Raw genomic sequence first — 21,793 nt, forward strand, 5'->3', positions numbered from 1 at the left:
GAATTTGCACCTTTACATGATATATCTTGGTTCTTATATTTTCCTCATTCCCCTGCCCTCCCTTCAACCCCTCTACCCCTCCCTATTTACAAAGACTTTGTTTCCAGTTTTTCCTTTTTTCATAGTTTTTCCTTTCCCTTCTTGAGGTATTTTTTATTGATGGGTGTTGAGAGTTACATATGTCTTCTGGATATAAGTATTTAAAAAGATATATTTTGCAAATATTTTCATCTATTCTGTAGGTAATTGGCCTATTACTTTAGTGTCTTCTGTAAAACAAAAACTTTAAATTTTGATGAAGCACAATTTATTAATTTATTCTTCTAATAAGCCCTGTTTTTAGAAGTTTTTATGTAACTCGAGGTCACAAAATTTTTCTCTTTTATCTTCTTCTAGTTTTAAATTCAAGTTTATGTTCATTGTGAATTAAATTTTTATATGGTGTGAAGTACAAGTCAATAATAAATCTAAGCTGGGTGCTGTGGCTCACATCTGTAATCCCAAAACTTGGGTGGCTGAAGCAGGAAGATTGCAAATTCAAGTCCTGTTTGAGCAACTTTGGAGAAACTTAGTGACTCACCAAGACCTTGTCTCAAAATAGAAAAAGGGCAGGGGTGTGGCTGAGTTTAAAGGTCCTGGGTACAATCTTTGGTAGAGAGAGAGGAAGAGGGAGAGGAAAAAGAAAAGGGAGAGGGAGGAGGGGAAAGGAGAGGGAGAGGGAGGTGATGGGGAGAGGGAGAAGGAGAGAATCAACCTAGCTTGCTTGCTTTTTTATTATCTCTTTTTCTTTCTTTGTTTTTGCATATGAGCATCTAAATTCCCCATGTTCTAGCACCATTTGTTGAATAGACTTTTTTCTCTTTTGGATTTCACTTTTACTTTTGTTGAAACACAATTGTCTATGTATTTGCAGCTCTATTTCTGGACTCTATATTCTGTCCCATTGATCTTTCATGATGCTAATAGTATGATGTCTTGATAACTTTATAAGAAATAAATTAATCAGGTAGTGTGAATCATTCAACTTTGTTCTTTTTTCTAAAGTATTTTGACTATTCTGGTTCCTTTGTCTTTCCTTATACACATTAGATTGGCTTGTGGATTTCTACTAAAATCTTGCTGAGAGTTTTACTGAGATTATATAGAATTTATAGATGGATTTGAGGAAAATTGCTACCTTAACATTATTGACTTTTCTAATTTACTAAAATGGTATATCAATTTTTTGGAACTGCTTTGATTTGTTTAATCAGTGTTGTGGAGATTTTTAAATCATAAATATATTTGCTTATTTTCTAGATTTATATGGAAGTATTTTATACAGGAGCTGCCCATAGTACTAGTGAGGGCACAGCTGTTTGTGGTGACAGAGACTGCAGGGTTCCTCTCTGGTCAGCACTGTGGATGTCAGCCGTGGTGGTGAGGGTTGTTGTCTATGTTGGCAATGGTTGCTAAGACTTGCTAATCTCTTTTGCTCCCACCAAAGAATTTGTGGCTGAGGGAGGTTTCTCTTGACTGTGGGTTCAGTTTGTGGGCCTGCTCATGTTCACAGTGGCACCAGTGTCTGCTGTGGCACCTGTGTGGTTGCAAAGCTGGGGCCTGAAGCACATGCATGCATGGGGGCATTATGGATGGATCTGGGACTCCCAGTGCTGTGTTGGTAACAGGTTGCCAGGCACAGATGTTTGTGAAATGACTGAGAAATGACCAGTGGCTGCTTAGGCATACACAGAGTTACAGTAGAGTGGAGGTGGCACCTAGCTCCCTGTGGTGGCTGAGACAATGTCTGAAGCAAGGGCATCCTGCATGAAAGCCCCTGGGGCCCAGAGTGTGGCATACTTCACTGTAACTGGTCTCTGAGACATGGGAAGGCCTAGTGTAGCCACAGAGCCTGGGTCTGGAAGGGGAGCATTGGCAGGAAAGCCATGGGATTGGGAGGGTTGGAAGCTCCTTTCCTGAATAGATTTGAGAGAAGCTGTTTCTTGGCTTGGAGAGGGATGTTTGGCTTTGCATCTTTTTCTGGCGTTGTCTGGCAGGAAGAGCTTGTAGGGAACAGGGGAAGGGAATGTTACCAGAACCTCTGCAGTGAGTCCTAGTCTCCTGTGAGCCACGGCAGCACACCGAGAGAATTACAGGAAAGGTAGACAAATGAGACTGAGAAGAAGCTGAGCTTTGGGTCTGATCAGTGCTGCTCTGGGTGGCAAAGACAAAAGCCCCCTAGCTTGCAGCACCTTTTATTCAGTACATGGGGAAACAAAAGTAACAAGTGAAATATAGAGTTCAGTACTTCACATTGGGATAAACGAGGTGTAACAAAAGGCTGGGGGGCCGTGGAAATCTAAGAACAATGAGGAATTATGCAGATGAAGATTTGGTTCCTCCCTGGTGTCTCCCGCAGGTGTGGTCTTGTCCTGGAGATTACAGCATGGGGGGTGGGGGGATCACTGAGGTCTCAGGTGTGACCAGAGGCCAAAATGCAATTATGTCTGGAATGTCCTAGCTGGGCTGTAGGCAGGAGAACTAGGCCTACTCAAATGATTTTTTTCCCCTAGAATTATGTAGCATTGCTCCCAACAGAGCTATTGGTTATTCTGGTGGCAAGAGGTACTGTCTTCTGTGGAGCAAGCTGCTGGGGACCATGGTAGCTCCCATTGTGTGGCTGGTAACAATAGCCCCCACCTTTCTTCTTTGTTTCTAGCAGTCTCCTGGTGTCTTAGGTATGCCACTCTCACCAGAAACCTTTTCCATGTGGATAGTCCTCATTTATTTGTATTCCACTGTGTTGCTGGGGATTCTAATGGGCTAATTTGTTTTGTAAATATCTATTTTCCAGCAGAGGGGGAGGATAAAGACTAGTATCTCTTTCTCTGCTTTCTTGTTTATATCATTATACATGGTATTTAAAAATCTTGTTTTCCAATTGTTCATTGCTAGAATATAGATATAAAATTGATTTTTGTATACTGACTGTGTATACTGTAACCTTACTAACATTACTTGTTAGTTCTCAGAGCTTATTTTTAAACTTCTCAGGATTTTCCATAGAGACAATTGTGAATTCTGGAAATCTGTAAGCCCTTTATTTCCCTTTTCTTGTCTGACTACACTGGCTAGGAATATTCTAGTATGATGCTGAATAGGATTAGTGGAGGCCTTGTCTTATTCCTCACCTTGACAGGAAAGTATTTAGGCTTTCACTGAGAAATCTGGCTCCTGGTCAAAAGAAAAATAACCCTCATGTGTGATTTAGTGGGCCCCATCACAGGTAATTACAAAGGCTTTGCTTGGCAGGCCTCACAGGGAAGCGTTGCCCTCTCTGTATCAGACTTGGTGCACAGCTGATCGTTGTGTTGTCTTGAGGAAGCTGTAATCAGATCCCTGTGTCCAACCATGTACTTACAGTTTTGCTTTCCTCAGGAGCCTTGCTGGCAGCCTCCTTCAGGGGGTGGGTGAATCTTGAAGACATTTTCCTCTACTGAGCCTTTGTACTCAGTACTTTTCTATTCCTATTTGTACTCTCTTTCCCTCCCCTTGGCCTAGGTCCACAAAAATGCAAGAGTCCTTTATCTGGGGCTCTCTCAATAGGGAAACAATCCTTTCAAACATCTGTGCTGATCTACTTGAACCTCCACAAGTGGGGAAAATGGGAGGGAAGGGTCAGCATTTTCTGTTTTAGTCTTTTGCTTCTGTTATTGCAGTAAGTGGTTAAAAGCTTTATTGGTATTTTCATTTGGGGCTTGTTCCTTTAACTAGCTACTCTGCACACTTGGCAGTGCAGTTCTCTCTACTTTAGCTGAGCTCTTGCCATTCACCATTAAGTATGATGTTAGCTGTAGGTTTTTTTGGTAGATGCCCTTTATGAGATTGAGGTCATCTACTTCTATTCCTAGTTTACTGAATTCTTTTTTCTAAACTATGAATAGATGTTGAATTTTGTCAAGTAATCTTTCTGTATCTACTGAGGTGACCTTTATACATTTATTCATCTGCAGGAACATTGTTTTATGCTTCCCATTCTGTATCCAGTTTATTGTTTCTTATAATAAGAAATTCATGATTCCAAACATTTTAGTCACTTAAGAATTATGTATAAGGAAGTTGGTTCCTTGGTTTATCCTAGTGAACATTTCTACATCTGAATTTTCTTGTGTGGGGATAAGGAGTGAAAAAGAATAATGAATATTTGCATATGGCTTCATTTTTCTTAAAGTAATATTTTTCTAAATATATAATGATAATGGAGGCATACACTTTTGCCTTCTTTTCTTTTTGACCCCCTGGTGCTGGATTTGGGAGGAGGAAAAGGAAAATAAAAAAGGTGGTTTCTTATTTGATCGTCCATGACAAGCAGGCTCTTTTTTTAATTGTGTCCACAACTTCTTTTCGTGTTCATAAACAGCACTTTTGGTGGTAGGAAGAGTGGTAACCCTTTATGTGTGTCATTTAGATCTGTGTCATTTGTGGCATGAATTGGCTGGTGGTGCTCTTAATAGACCTGCTGGAATTGGGCTCAGTCTTAAGAACTTCTTCTAGGCTTCCATGGTTACTTGGGAATTTTATGCTACATCTTCTGGCTGGTGGCCACATGCTTCTTTTCTTAGATTCTCTTCTTTTTCTCATATTGTACTGGTTTACAGAAAAAAGCAAAACAAAACAAAGCAAAACAAGCCCCTATCTCCATTCTTTTGTTCATGTCCCTGATTCTGATGACATTAGTATATTCTTATCTGTACATGTTCTGAAATCTGGGAACTTCAAGGGGACAAGCTTTGCCTGGTTTCTATCTGGTCATATCATAACACCATCTCTCAACACTTCACATCCATTTTTTTCAGAATGCGCCACCCACTATAATTTCAAGGACAGGAATATATCACATCTCCCTATCTAAGGGTGGACTGAATTCTAGCTTCTGTTTATAAATATCATATTCTACTTAAAAGACACATTTCCATCTTCCTAACTCTTTTTCATATTGTATGACTTCTTTTCTACTGAGAGATTAGAAATTGTATATCAAAGATAGGATCTTCTGCATTGTATTAAAAAGCTTTTGCATCGCAAAGAAACCACCAACAGAGTGAAGAGACAACCCACAGAATGGGAAAAAATTTTACCAGCTTTTCCTCAGATAAAGGACTAATATCTAGAATATATAAAGAACTCAAAAATAATCAGACCCCCCAAATATAAAGACCCAATCCAAAAGTGGGCATCTGAGATGAATAGCCACTTCTCAGAGAAAGACGTACAGACAGCAAGTAAATATATGAAAAAATGTTCAACATCACTGGTCATTTGAGAAATGCAAATTAAAACAACAGTGAGATTCCACCTCATTCTAGAAAGAATGGCTATCATCAAGAAATCAACAAATAACTAATGACAGTGAGGCTGCGGGGACAAAGGAACCCTGCTCCACTGTTGGTGTGAGTGTAAATTGGTACAACCACTATGGAAATCAGTATGGATATTCCTCAAAAACTAAAACTAGAAGTTCCATTTGACCCAGCTATTCTCCTTCTAGGTATTTTCCTGAAAGAGTTAAAAGTATCATACCACAGTGATATATGGATACCCATGTTTATAGCAGCACAATTCATAAGAGCTAAATCTTGGAAATGGCATATATTCCCATCAATGGATGAATGGATAAAGAAAATGTAGTTTTTATATACAATGGAGTACTACTCTGCCATAAAGAAAGATAAATTTGAGACATTTTTAGGTAAATGGATGTAGTTTGAGAACATAATTTTAAGTGAAATAAATTGGGGAACATGTTTAAATATTGCATTGTTTCTCTTTTTGAGAAGCCCAAAGGGTAAATAAGGACCAAAATGGAGGATAGATATTGGGAGGTAGGAAGAACATGTTCACATGGGAAGGAGAAAAAGGGAGGGAGGAGGGGGAAGGGAAAGAAGAGAATAGGGATAAAAAATAAAGAATGGATGGAAAACAGTAGAAATGAAGTTTTGTGAATGGAGAGGGGAAGAAGGATTGAAGTGAAGGGAGGAGAATGGGGGAAAAGAATTAAGATATATTATGTCCAGGTACAAATTACTTATGATGAGTGTCATTATGTATGTCAAAATATACCAATAAAATTCATTAAAAAAGAATAGGATCTTCATTTAAAAAATGGGCAACTGAGATGAGCAGGCACTTCTCAGAAGAAGAAGTACAAATGACCAATAAATACATGAAAAAGCGTTCAATATTGCTGGCCATTCAAGAAATGCAAATTAAAACAACACTGAGTTTCCATCTTACCCCAGAAAGAATGGCAACAACCAAGAAATCAAATAATAACAAGTACTGGCAAGCCTGAGGGGAAAAGGGACCCCTCCTACATGATTGGTGGGAATGCAAACCAGTATAACCACTTTGGAAATCAGCATGGCGAGCCCTCAAAAACTAAAAATAGAAATTCTGTTCAACTGAGCTCTTCCCCTTCTTGGTATCTTCCTGAAAGAGTTAAAGACAGTATATCCCAGTGTCACATGTATATCCATATCTATAAAAGCACAATCCATCCATATCTATAAAAGCACAATTCATAATAGCTAAATCATGGAAATGACCTATATGTCCATCAACAGATGAATGGATAAAGAAAATATAGTATTTACACACAGTGGGGTACTACTCTTCTATAAAGGAGGATAAATTTGAGTCATTTGTAGTAAAATGGATTCACCTTGAAACCATAATATTAAATGAAATAAATCATACATGCAAGCTTAAGTATTGCATGGTTTCTCTTCTAAACCCAAAGTATAAATAATTAAAGAGCAAAATAAAAAACAGATAAAAGGAAACAGGGAGATAAATCTTTTGCCAATGGAAAGGAGACCAAGAGATGGAGGGTGTTGTGGGGAAGGGAAGGAAAAAGAATTAGGATGTGTCATGTACATGTACCAACTATCACAATGAATGTAATCGTTATGTATCACAAACATGTGCTGCTAATACAAAAAGATAGAGTCTTTATTAAATTTGGACAAGGAGAATCAAGTAATTTGTTTCCAAAAGAATTTTCTTCTTTGCTGCAATTCTTACAGTATTTGTTACATTCAGGGTAAAAAATATTTTAGTGATTACCTCATAGGTTTATTTATGCTTTCAATATGTTTTTTTATGAGTGTTATGATATTTTGGGTACAAGGAACATAAATCCAATCTGCACTTGCTCCAGAAATGAGAACTAATTGAGAGAATACCTGTTAGCTGATGGAATTCGAGGAAGGAATGATGGAATTACATGACAGAGATTAGCTTTATTTCCATGTCTCATTTTCTGCAGAACATCTTCATCCAAATGTGAAGAACCAAGCTGCAGATCATTTTAGAATTGTGCATCTTCTTAAGACTTCAGCTGCTAGAAAATAAACAACTCTCTATTGCTAATCTAAAATCCTAACAGAGGCACTCACTGGCTTAGCTTTGGTTAGGTTCCCTCTTCTGAATCAATCAAATCTGACCAGAATGTGGGGTCACATGCTTCCATGGTCTTCTTGCCTCAGTATAGATGGCACTGGCAAGAGCAGAACATGGAGAAGAGCATTTGATATTTAGCCCTATTGAGGTCTACTTCACATGCATTTATATATCCATATATTGGTAATGTGATAATCTGTACATATATTTTTGTATCACACCTTATAACATGACATATAACCTATATATGTATGTACATTGTATTTGTTTCCTAGATCTACAATAATGAATTGCTACAAACTATGTGACTTTAAGCAACAGAAATTCATTTTATCACTGTTCTCGAGACTAGACGCACAAAAATTAAGATGTGGCCTGAGTGTATTCCTTCTGGAGGCTTTGAGGGAGAAACTGTACCATGCCTCTCCCCAAGCTACTAGTGTAATTCTTGGTGTTCCTTGGCTTGTAGACATGTCACTCCAGTCTCTGCTTCTGTATTCACACAGCATTCTCCCTTTGTGTTTGTGTCCAAATTCCTTTTTTATGAGGATATGGGTCACTGGATTAAGGCCTATTCTAATACACTTTGACCTCATCTTAACTTAATCAGATCTCTAATGATTGTACTTAAATACAAGGTCACATTCATGTTCTGAGCTGACATCAAGTTTGGAAGAGGAACACTGTAGCCCAGTGTGTGTGCGTGTGTGTGTGTATGTGTGTGTATCCTTCTGAATCATACCTTTTAATGGCTGCATATTTTGGGCAATATGGTTAACTGTAAGGTTTTTCTAATTTTGGTCATGTAGGCTATTATTAATAAATTTATATTTTAAGTAACACTGTAGTAAATATTCTTGTATATAAGCTTTATATGCATCTCTGAAAATTTCCTTGTGGTAAACTTCTAGGTTTGGAATTTGAGATTTGTTTTATTACTTTTAATCTAACTTTTAACAAAATACCTCTTATAAAGCACTTAAATTATTTTTTGTTTCTTTTATTGACACAATGATTATGTATATATTTATGGAGTTGTATCAGTTAGTTTCATGTCCCCACAATGAAACACCTGAGGCAATTAACTTATAAAGAGAAAAGGTTTATCTAGCTCTCAGTTCTGGAGGTTCCAGCCTAACATCAAGGGACTATTTCTTTGAGCCCCTAATAAAGACACTCAATGGTAATGACAAGATGTGCATGTTGGGAGCAAACCAGTGACATCAAGTTGCTCACATCATGAGCCAGGAAGCAGAAGAGAGAGGATGGAGAGTTGTGTGTTTCAAGGATTTTTGTTTCTCATTTCATCTCTATTTCATGTCATCAACATAGATGAAAATTTATTGATAAAGTTATTCAAATATTTCCTTATTAGCCTTTTAACATATGTAGTCTCAGTACTCATTTCCTCACTTTCGTTCCTGGTATTAATAATTTATGCTGTCTGCATCAGCAAACTTTGGGTTCATCAGTTTTTATCAGTCATTGATAAATTATTGAGAAACAACGTTCAGCTGCTTTTTTGTTTCCTATTTTATTGAGTCCCCTTTTATTTCTATTAGTTTGTCTTTATTTTACTTTAGGTTTTGCTTGCTCCTTTTAAAATTCTCTTAAGGTGTGGTTCTCCTTTTCTCCCTCATATAAGCAATTTATAGCTCAAAGTTTTCCTTGAAGGACTGCTTTAGACAAATTCTAAAAAAGTATGTATTAATTACATAGTTCATAATAATTTTTAATTTATCATTTCTTCTTTGATCCATGGCATATTTAGAAGATACTGCTTAATTTCCAAGTATTTGCAAATTTCTAGTATTTCTTATTGATATCTAAATTAATTCTACTATGGTCAGGAAACAAATTCTGTATGACTTCTATCTTTTGAAGAGTACTAAAACTTGCATTATGGGTCAGCATATCTTGGTGAATGCTGCCTGTGCCCTTGAAAACAATGCACTTTTCTGCATTTGTTGACTGCAGAGTTCTATTAATGTTAATTAGGTCATTGGTGGTATTTCCATTTTCTATGTCTTTATTTTTTCTTTGCTCTGTCAATTATTGGGGGAGAGGGAGAGAGGGAGACAGAGAGGAGGTAGGGAAAAGGTGTTTAAATGCAACTATGATTGTGGAATTGTCTATTTCTCTGTTCAGTTTGGACATTTTTGCTTCATATATATTAAAGCTCTGTTATTAAGTGCACAGAGATTAACAGCTGTCTCTCCTTGATGACTGTTTCTTGTCATTCTGAAATGGAACACTTTAATGAAACTCCTTGTCTCCCAATTTACTCTACATGGTTAAGCTTTTGCATGACACATCTTTTTATATCCCTTTACTTTAGCCTATTTGTACCTTATATTTAAAGTGTGTCTCTGTAAGTACAATGGACCCTTGACTTAAAAACTCAATTCATTCATGAGGGCTGGTTGTAACTCAAGTTTGGTCAATTGAAGGCTCAGGTTCCTCTACACAGCCTTCAAAGTCTCTCTCTTGTATACAGGCAGATCTCAGTGTCCTTAGAGAGATATTAGCTCAAGATTTCTCAACCCCACCCAGGAAAGGCTGTTGTAATGTTCCTTCCAGAACTCTTTATGGGTTAAATCTGTATCTGAGACCATCTGGAAGCACAAGTGGCCAGCATTGGTGTCATAACTCAAGACTTGATTGTAAGTTAAAACAAAAATTCCAGTCATAACCCAAGTTGTTCCTATGTCAGGCCAGTCATAACTCTAGGGTCCACTGTAAAATATAAAAGAAAATTACAGGCTAATATCCCTGATGAACATGGATGCAAAAACCCTCAACAAACACTGGCAAATTGAATTCAACAGCCTATTTAAAGAATACTTTACCATACACAAATAGTATTTATCCCTGGGATGGAAAGATAGTTCAGTATATGCAAATCAACAAATGGGAAACACTAATTAACAAAAGTGAGGACTAGGGGCCAGGGATTTAGCTCAGTGGTTTCGCTGCCTGCTGCACAAGCGCGAGGACCCGAGTTCGATCCCCAGTACCAACAACAACAACAACAACAACAAAACAAAAAAAACAAGAGTGAGGACTAAAAATCATGTGATGATCTCAGTACAAACAGAAAAAGTATTTGACAAAACTCAACAGCCTGTCATGACAAAAAAGAATTCTCAAAAAATTACGTATAGAAGAAGTGTACCTCAACATAATAAAGGTCATATTCAGCAAGCACACATCAATATATTCAATAGTGAATAATTGGGATCTTTCCCTCTAAGACCATGAACAAGACAAGGATGGCCGCTCTCACTCAATTCTATTAGGCAATAAAAATGAATAAAAGGCATCCAAATCAGAAAGGAAAAATTAAAATTGCAGAGGACATGGGATTATATGTAGAAAACCTTAAAGATTCCATGAAAAACTATAAGAAATGATAAATTAATTCAGTAAAGTTGTAGGATATAAAAAGCAACAAAGAAAGTCAGTTGTGTTTCTATGAACTAACAAAGAATTGTCCAAAATAAAAATTGATAAAACAATTACATTTACAATTTCATGAAAAGGAATAACATACTGAGACATCACTTTTTTTAAACAGGGGTATGTAAGATCTATACAGTGAACACTGTAAGACATTGATGAAAGATTGAAGAGAACACAAATATATAGAAAGAGATCCCATGCTTGTTGCTTGGAAAAATTAATATCATTAAAATATCTATTGTACCCAAAGCCATTTACAGGCTCAGGGCAATCTCAGTCAAAATTCTGTCATTTCCACAGAAGTTTAAAAAATCCTAGAACTCATAGGAAACCACAAAATTTTCAATGTTTTATTCTGTGAATGTAGTGTAGTACATCAGTAGTTTTACATATGTTGAATTATCTGTGCATCTCAAAGTTAAATCCTGCTTGAGAATGACATACAATAATTTTAATATTCTGATCAATTCAGTTTCCTAGTATTTTGTTGAGAATATTTGCAACTATGTTCATCAGATATATTGGCCTGAATGTTTTTCCCATTGTGTCTTTATCTGTCTTTGATATGTGAGTAATGATGGTCACTTATAAAATGGTTTTAGCAGTGTTCTCTCTTCTTCATTTTTTGGAAGAGTTTGAGAAGGATCCACATTTACTCTTCTTTAAGTGCTTGGTAGAATTCATCTGTGAAGCCTATAGTCCTTGAGATTTAAACTTCCCCAAAAGTTCACTTATTCTTTCTCTGTCATTTCCACTCTGATTTTGAACTCATTCATTGAGTTTCTCATATGAGTTATTGTATTTTTAGTATTAAAATTCCCTTTGTTTCTTCTTCATATAGTTTTTCTTTTTCTCAGATATTATTTTCATTTGTTTCAAATACTCATAATTTCATTTTTACTTTTTATCAGTATATGTTTCCAATATATAATGGTTACATTCTTTATGGGGAGTTGGTACATGTACATGACACATCTTAATTCTTTTTTTCACGCCTTCAGGGTTCTCTTCATCTCTTCGTCCCCTTCACATATGAGAAAACTCTATCTCCCTACTTCTTATTATCTATTCTTTATTTTGGGGGGTTTCTAATATAGGAGAAAATGTGATATTTAAGCTAATGTATCTGGTTTATCTCACTTTACATTACGATCTCAAGGTGCATCCATTTTCCTACAAATGAATTAAGTCTTTCTTTATGGCAGCATAGTACCACATTTTCTTTATCCATTCATCTGATGATGGTCATACAGGCCATTTCCAAGATTTAGCTATTATAAATTGTGCTGTTATATACATGACTATGCATTTTCATTGTAATATGATGACTTTAATTCTTTCGGGAAGGTAATCTCCGTACTGATTTTCATAGTAGTTGTACTAGTTTACATTCCGATCAATGATGTAGAAGTGGTTCCTGGAGCCTTTCCAGCATTTGTTATTGCTTGATCTCTTGAGGGTAGCTGTTCTTCCTGAGTAAGATGGAATCTTAGTGTAGTTTTAATTTCTATTTTTCTAATGGCCAGAAATGATGAACATTTTTTCATATATTTATTGGCCATCTGTACTTCTGAGAAGTGTCTATTCATTTCAGTTGCCAAGTTTTTGCATTGGGTCTTTTATTTTGGAAGATTTAATTTTTTGAGTGCTTTACATATTCAAGATATTAGTCCTCTATCTGAAGTATAGCTGGCAAAATTTTTTTTCCCATTCTGTAGGTTGTATCTTTAGTCTTTGGGTGGTTTCCTTTGCTGTGCAGAAGATTTTTAGTTTGATATGACCCATTTGTTGATTCCTGGTACTAGTTCTTGTGCAATTGAAGTTCTGTTTAGAAAGTTCTTGCTTATGCCTATATCTCCAAGAGCTTTACCCATTTTATCTTCCAGCAGATTAAGTGCTTCTGTTTTAACATTTAGATCATTCATCCATTTTGATGTTAATTAGTATATGGTAAGAGAAGTGGATCTAGACTAAATCTTCTGCATGTGGATATCCAATTTTCTCAGCACTACATATTAAAGTGTTTATCTTTCCTCCAGTGTATGTTTTTGGACCCTTTGTCAAAAATCAAATAGCTCAATGTACCTGGGTTTTTTTCCCCTGCATCCTCTCTTTTGTTCTATTGATCCTCATGTCTGTTTTTGTGCCAGTACCATGCTGTTTTTTAAAAATCACTGTAACTTTGTGACATAACTTCAAATTCAGGATTATGATACCTCCTGCTCTGCTCATTAGCTTGAAATGGTTTTTTGTTGTTGTTGTTATTCTGGATCTCTTCTGGTTCGATATGAATTTTAGAATTATTTTCTTCATTTCTGTGTGGAATGTTGTTGGTATTTTTATTGGGATTGCACTAAATGTTTAGATTAGTTTTGGAAGTGTGGCCATTTGGACTATATTTGTTCTGCCTTCCCAGGAACAGGGTATCTTCCCATTTTCTGATATCTTTTTTGATCTCCTTTTGCAGAGTACTATAGTTTTCATGGTAGAGGTTTTTGACCTCCTTGGTTAGGTTAATTTCTAAGTATTTCATTTTTCTTGATGCTATTGTGAATGATATTTTTTCTTAATTTCTTTCTCAGTGAGTTCATTATTCTTATACAGGAACACTATTGATTTTTGCATGTTTATTTTGTATCCTGCTCATTGCTGAATTTGGCTATTAATTCTAGGAGTCTTTGGGCGAATTTTTTGGGTCTTATATGTAGACAATTGTGTCATCCGAGAATAATGATAATTTGACTTCTTTTCCTATATATGTATATTTTTCTTGCCTGATTATTCTGGCTAATATTTCATAAGTAGTATGATGTACAGGGGTAGTAATAGTGGACATCTTTGTCTTGTTCTTGATTTTAGAGGGAAAAATTTCAGGTTTTCCTCATTTAATATGATGTTGGTAGTAGGCTTGTTATAATTGGCTTTCATCAGATTGAGCTAGGTCCCTCTATACCTATTTTCTTCAGTGTTTTTATCTTGAAAGATGTTGGATTTTGGCAAAGTCCTTTTCTACTTGTATTAAGATGATTGTGTGAGGGGCTGGGGATGTCGCTCAGTGGTGCTGCTGCCTGCCTGGCAAGCACAAGGTCCTGAGTTTGATCCCCGGTACCAAAACACACAAACAAACAAACCAAGATGATTGTCTGATTTTTGTTCTTGCTTCTGTTTATGTGATGTATTACATTTATTGATTTGTGGATGTTGAACCATCCTTCCATTGCTGGGATTAAGCCTACTTGGTCATGATGATGTATGGTCTTTCTGACTTGTTACGTTCTGTTTGCCAGTATGTTGAGGATTTGTTTCTTTGTTATTTTTTTTTTTTGAGACAGGGTCTAGCTTTGTAGTGCAGGCTGGCCTTGGACTCACTATGTTGCCCAGGATGGCATTGAACTCCCTATGATCCCCTTGCCTCAGCTTCCTGAGTGATGGGATTATAGGCATGCACCACCCTGCCCTGTTGTTGTTGAGGAGTTTTGCATCTATGTTCAATAAAGAATTTGGCCTATAGTTTTGTTTTTTGGTTGGATTATTGTCTGGTTATGAGTCAGGGTAATGCTAGCTTCCAGGAATCATTTTGTGAGTACTCCTCGCCTTTTGGCTTCATTAAAAGCTTGAGGAATATTTGATATTAGATCTTCCCCAAAGTTCTTTTAGAATTTATTTTTTTATTTATATATTAATGGGTACATTTTAGGTATACAATACATTTACATTTATCATTGGGTGTTTGTACCAGAGCATGATGTATCTTAGTTCTTATTTTTTCCCCCATTACCTATGCGCCCTTCACCCCCACCACCCTTCCCTATTTATATAGACTGTTTCCACTTTTTTCTCATAATTTTTCCTTTCCCTTCTTCCCTTTCCCCTTCTCCTCCTGCCACTCCTGCACCTTTGAACCTTTTCCTATTTCAAAGTATCAATTATTCGTTTTAATCATTTTCATCCTTATTTACACTTTCAGTTTCTCACACTAGAGAAACTATTCGGTATTTAACCATATGTGTCCGATTTATTTCACTTAAGAGTATGGCCTCAATATGCATCCATTTAGCTATAGTCTAGTTTCTCGTTCTTTATGGCTGAGTAGTACTCCATTTTATTAAAAAAACCACATCTTCTTTATCCAGTTTCCAGTTGATGGGCACTTGGGCTGTTTCCAAAGTTTAGCTATTACAAATTGTGCCGCTATAAACATAGGTGCACATATATCGCTGTGGTATGATTCTTTTAATTCTTTGGGGAAGATTCCCAGTAGGGGAATAGCTGGGTCAAATGGGACCGCTAGTCCTAGTTCTTTGAGGTATCTCCATACTGATTTCCACAGTGGTTGCACCAGTCTGCACTCCCACCAACAATGGAGAAGGGTTCCTTTCTCCCCACACTCCCGCCAGCATTTGTTATTGGTTAATTTCTTGATAGCAGCCATTCTTTGTGGGGTGAGGTGGACTCTCAGTGTTGTTTTCATCTGCATCTCTTGAATGACCAGTGATGTTGATCATTTTTTCATATGTTTATTTGCTGTTTTTACTTCTTTGTCTGAGAAATGTCTGTTCATTTCAGATGCCCATTTTTGAATTGGGTCTTTGAATTTGGGGGGTCTGATTTTTTTCAATTCTTTATATATTCTAGATAGTAGACCTTTGTCTGAGATACAGCTGCTAAAAATTTCTTCCCACATTGTAGGTTGTCTCTTAGCTTTGTTGGTAGCTTCTCTTGCAGTGCAGAAGCTTTTTAATATGGTGAGATCCCAGTTGTTGATTCTTTGTGTTAGCTCCCTTGCTACTGAAGATTTGTTCATAAAGTCTTTTCCTATGCCAAAGTCATTGAGAGTTCTACCTAACTTATCTTCCAGCAAGTTTACTGTTTCTGTCTTGATATTTAGCTCTTTTATCCACCTCGATCTTAGTTTAGTGCATGGTGATAGGTATGGGTCTAGTTTTAATCTTTGGCAGGTTGAAATCCAGTTTTTCCAACACCATTTATTGAACAGGCTATCTTTCCTCCAATGAGGGTGGTTGGCTCCTTTGTCAAAGATGAGGTGGCTGAGCATGTCTGGAGTTGTTTCTGCCTCTTCTAATCTATTCCAGTGACCTTCGGGTCTGTTTCTTTGCCAGTACCATGCTGTTTTTATCACAGTAGCTTTGTAGTATAGTTTCAAGTTGGGGATTGTGATACCCCCAGCCATGTCTCTGTTGCTTAGAATTGCTTTAGCTATTCTAGGTCTCTTATTGTTCCAAATGAATTTTTTGATTGTTTTCTCTAGTTCTGTGAAGTATATTGTTGGAATTTCAATCAGTATTGCATTAAATCTATATAGTAGTTTTGGCGGTATGGCCATTTTCACTATATTGATTCTTCCTACTCAGGAACAAGGGATATCTTTCCATTTTCTTATATCCTCTTCGATGTCCTTTTTCAGAGTGCTGTGGTTTTCAGTTTAGAGGTCTTTTGCTTCCTTTGTTAGGTTGATTCCTAAGTATTTCATTTTTTTGGATGCTATTGCAAAAGGAATTGTTTCCCTAATTTCTCTCTCAGTGATTCTGTTATTTGTGTACAAGAAGTCTATTGATTTTTGAGTGTTGACCTTGTATGCAGCTACTTTAGTGAATCTGTCAATTAAACCTAGAAGTCTTTTGGCAGAGTTTTTTTGGGTTTTCTTGTAGAGTACCATAATGTCAGAAAATAATGACAGGTTAACTTCTTCCTTTCCTATTTTTATTCCTTTTATTTCTTTCTCTTTTCTAACTGCTGTGGCTAATGTTTCCAGAACTATATTGAACAGGAGTGGTAATAGTGGGCATCCTTGTCTTGTACCTGATTTTAGCATGAAAGTTTTCAGTTTTTGAGCATTTAGTATGATGTTGGCTATTGGTTTTTCATAGGTAGCCTTAATTGGGTTGAGATAAAGACCTTCTATTCCAATTTTCTGTAGGGTTTTTATCATGAATGGGTGCTGGATTTTGTCCAATGCCTTTTCTGCATCTATTGAGATGATCATATGGTTTTTGTCCTTGACTCTGTTAATATAGTGTATTACATTTATTGATTTACGAATGTTGAACCATCCTTGCATCCCTGGGATAAATCCGACTTGGTCAGGGTATATGATCTTCTCGATGACCCTCTGTATTCTGTTTGCCAGTATCTTATTGAGGATTTTTGCATCTATGTTCATTAGGGAGATTGGTCTGTAGTTCTCTTTTTGGGTTGGGTCTTTCCCTGGTTTTGGAATCAAAGTAACACTTGCTTCCAGGAAAGAATTTGGAGGCCTTGCTTCCCTTTCAATTTCCTTGATGAGTTTAAAGAGTAATGGCATTAGTTCTTCTTTAAATATCTTGTAGAATTCAGCAGTGAAGCCATCTGGACCTGGGCTTTGATTTGTTGGTAAATATTTTATTACATTTTCAATTTCACTCATTGTAATTGGGGTGTTTAGAATTTCTATATCTTCTTCATTTAACTTTGGCAATTTGTATGTATCTAGGAATCTGTCCATTTCTTCTGTGTTTTCCATTTTATTAGAGTACAGGTTCTCAAAGTAGGTATTGATGATCCTCTGAATTTCTGCTGGATCTGTTGTGGCTTCACCTTTTTCATTCTTAATTGCATGGATTTGAGCCTTTTCTTTCCTTTTTTTTTATAAGGTTGGTTATAGGTTTATTGATTGTATTCTTTCAAAAAACCTGCTCTTTGATTCATTGATTTTTTTGTATTGTTCTCTTAGTCCCCATTGCATTGGTTTCTGTTCAGATCTTTATAATTTCCTTTCTTGTAAGAGCTTTGGGTTTGTTATGCTCTTCTTTTTCTAGAAGCTTGTGGTTCTGCATTATGTTATTTAACTGAGTTCTCTCTGTTCCCCTAATATGGACATTCACTACTATGATTTTCCCACTTAGAACTGCTTTCATTGTGTCCCACAGATTCCTGTATGTTGCACTGGCATTATCATTTACTTGTAGAAACTGTCTAATTTCTTCTTTAATTCCCTCTGTGACCCATTGGTTGTTCAGGAAGGTGTTATTCAATTTCCATGTGTTTGTGGGTGTTTTGTGGTTTCTTATGTTATTGATCTCCAATTTTATTGCACTATGGTCTGATAATATACAGGGGATAACTTCAATTCTTTTACATGTACTTAGATATGTCCTATGAGCTAGCATATGATCTATTTTGGAGAATGACCCATGTGCATCTGAAAAGAATGCGTATTCTGATGTTGTGGGGTGGAACACTCTGTAAACATCTATTAAGTCCATTTGTTCAATAGCTTGGTTCAGTTATAGAATTTCATTGTTAATTTTTTTTCTAGATGATCTGTCTGTTTGTGATAGAGGGGTGTTGAGGTCCCCCACTACAATTGTATTAGTGCTTATTTGGTTTTTCATGTCCATTAATATTTGTTTTGTATAGTTGGGGGCATTCATATATTTATGCTTGTCACCTTTTCCTCATGGATTGTTCCCTTCACAAGGATGTAGTGACTATCTTTGTCTCTCTTAATTAGTTTTGGTTTGAAATCTACTTTGTCTGCAAATAAGATTGCTACCCCTGCTTTTTTCCAGGTTCCTGTCACATGGAGAACAGTTTTCCATCCTTTTACTCTCAGTCTATGAATTTCCTTTTGAGTTAGGTGTGTTTCTTATACACAGCATATTGCTGGGTTTTGCTTCTTAATCCATTCTGTCAGTCTATTTCTTTTGATTGGTGAATTGAGGCCATTAACATTGATAGTTATAATTGAGAGATATTGACTCATCCTTGCCATGATGTTTTATTTTTGTTGGCTCTTTTATTTCTTATTTTTCCCTCTTTCCCTTTAGTGCCTTACCTTGTGTGTTGTCTTCTCTCTGTTGGCCCTCATGGAGTTGTGACCTTCATTGTCTTTTTCTAGGATATTGTCTAGAATTGTTTGGAGTGCTGGTTTGTTGTTCATGAAATTTCTCAGGTGTTCTTTGTCGTGAAAGTATCTCATTTCCCCATCGATTTTGAAAGATAATTTTGCTGGATACAATGGTCTAGGTTGGAAGTTATTTTCTTTTAGGGCTTGAAATAGTTCACTCCAGGCTCTCCTTGATTTGAGGGTTTGTGTTGAGAAATCTACTGTGATTCTGATGGTCTTTCCTTTGTAGGTGATGTGTTTCTTTTTTCTAACTGCCTGTAGAATTGTGTTCTTCTGTAGGGTTTGTGGGATCTTGACTATTATAGGTCTAGGTTTAGATTTTTTTGGTCATGGCTAGTTGGAGTTCTATATGCCTCACTTATCTGTATGTCCAATTCTCTACCTCTGTCTCAGAAGTTTTCTACTATTACTTCTCTGAGTAGCTTTTTTCATGTCAATTGTACTTTCTCCTGTTTTTTCTTGGACTCCTATCAGTCTTATGTTATTCTTCTTTGCATCATCTAGCAGCTGTTGGATTGATTTCTCATGGTCCCTTATCATCTTAAAGAAATCTCTGTTTTCATGGTCCTTTGCTGAAATCCTGTCTTCTATTATCTTATATTCTGTCTTCAGATTATCTTAGTCAGCTCTGCATGCTTTCAATGGAATTTGTAATCTCCTGAATATCTGTTTGAATCTGTTTCATGGATTTCATTCCTTTCTTATGTTGGGAGATAATGTTTTCCATTTCTTTCTTATGCTGGGCATTCATAGCTTCCAGCATGTTTCTGATCTCAACTATTTTCTTATCTGTTTCTGCTCTAAAGCCTCTAATCATGTCTTTCACTCTACTCACCATCTCTGTATTTATCTGGGAGATTATTTCTGCTTTGAATTTTTCTAGAAACTCATGCATCTGCTTTGTTTCTTCCTGTGCTATCAGTTCAGGGTGTCCAGGTGGTTGATTATCTGACTTTTCCACCTCATTTCCCCCAGAATTTCCTTTTTGTGGCATGGAAGCCTGCATTTTTGCTTTGCCTAAATGTCTTCTCTTTTTTGTTTTTGGTACTGTCCTTGCTTTAATTCCTGGGTTGATATTTCAAAATTGCTTAATGCAGGTATGTTTGTTGCTTGTGTTTAAAACCCTTGTGGAATGATTGCTTTTCAGTGGTGTGTTCCAGATATGGCTTGTGTTTAGGTTTTGAGGCTCTAATGACTCTGAGGCTATTTTATTTTCCTTATACCAGGAAGGAAAACTGATTAGATCAATCACAACATGTTAGACCAAATGATACAATCAGCAATACCATAGCAGCATCAAGCGCAGCTTAGAAAATGACAATTTGTGGTAGTTATTTATCTATCACATTTAACTATGTGAAGTATAATCCCTTGTGCCTCTGTAGTGTGGGACCAGGTAGCAGAAGAGCAGGAGGGCAGGGCGGGGGAGTGGAAGTGGGCCTTGCAGGCGCCCGAGGGGCTAAGCAGAGCATCAGATCAGGGCGGGGCTCCAAGCCATGCCTGGGACCTCACCGTGGTGTGAGCAGGAACTGGGACTCAGAGAAGGAGCTTCTTGGTGCTTGGCTCACCCTTGGAGAGGAGCACCAGATGGGGACGGGACGGGTCTCCAAGCCCTGCCTGGGACCTCACTGTGGCATTGGCAGGAACTGGGATGCAACGGAGGAGCTTCACGCTGCTTGGCTGACCCCTTCTTTTAGAATTTAGCAGTGAATCCATTCAGAGCTGGGCTTCTCTAAGTTGGTAGTTTTAAAAAATTACTTCTTTAATTTTATTTTCTGTTATTAGATTAATCATTTTTTAAAATCTTCTTGGCTCAGTTTTGGTAGTTTCTGTGAGTCTGGGAATCTAGGTATTTCTTCTGAATTCTCCAATTATTGGTGTACAAGTTTGTGAAATAGTTGCTGATAATCTTCTGAATTTGGGTGGTATCAGTTGTGATTTCACCTTTTTCATTTTTCATTGCATTGATTTATGTCTTTTCTTTCCTTTTTGTGTAAGATTGGCTGAAGATTTATCTATTTCATTTAGTTTTTGAAAGAACAAGCTGTTTGGTTCACTGATTCTTTTTTAGTCTCCATTTCATCAATTTCTGCTTGATCATTATAATTTACTTCTATGTAGTTATTTTGGACTTGTATTGCTGCTGTTTTTCTAAGACCTTGAGGTGCATCATTATGTTATTTATTTGGGGTTTTTCTGCTTTTCTTTTGTGGGCATTCATAGTTCTGAACTTCCCTTTTAGGATTGCTTTCATTGTGTCCCTTAAGTTCTGGCATGTTGTACTGGCATTATCATTTAATTCTAGGAACTGCCTTATTTCTTCCTTGAATTTTTCTGTAATCCATTTATTGTTCAAGAGGGTATTGTTTAATTTCCATGCATTTGCATAATTTCTGTGGTTTATTTTCCCTTTTATTTCTAGTTTTATTGTGCTATGCTCTGGTAATATGCATATTTTCATTGTGCTATTATCCGATATAATTTAAATTCTTTTGTATTTAGTTAAGCATGTTTTTGGGCTAGTATATGGTCTATTTTCACGAAAGTTCCATGTGCTGCCAAGAATGTGTGTTCTGTTGTTGTTGGGTGCAACTCTTTAGCTATCTATTAAGTCCATTTGTTCAAAGACTCTTTCAAATCTGGTATTTTGTTGATTTTTTTGTCTAGTTCATCTGTCAGTTTGTGACAGTGGGATATTGAGGACCCTACTATAGTCGTGTTTATGTTTATCTGATCTTTTATTTGCAGTCGTACTTGTTATATGAAGTTGGGTGTGCTGTTGTTCAGTTTATATACATTAATAATTGTTATTTCTTCATATTGTATTCCTCTGTTAAACAATCTATAGTGAAGATAAATTTTTTTCTTTTTTGGTACCAAGGATCAAACTTGGGACCTTGCACTTGCAAGGCAGGCAGTGGAACCACTGAGCTAAAGCCCCAGCCCAACAATCTATAGTGATCTACTTTGCCACTTCTGATCCAT

This window comes from Heterocephalus glaber, unplaced genomic scaffold (assembly GCF_053883595.1).
Source record: "Heterocephalus glaber isolate CG9 unplaced genomic scaffold, H.glaber_assembly_v1.0 deba00001594, whole genome shotgun sequence".
Classification (NCBI taxonomy): Eukaryota; Metazoa; Chordata; class Mammalia; order Rodentia; family Bathyergidae; genus Heterocephalus; species Heterocephalus glaber.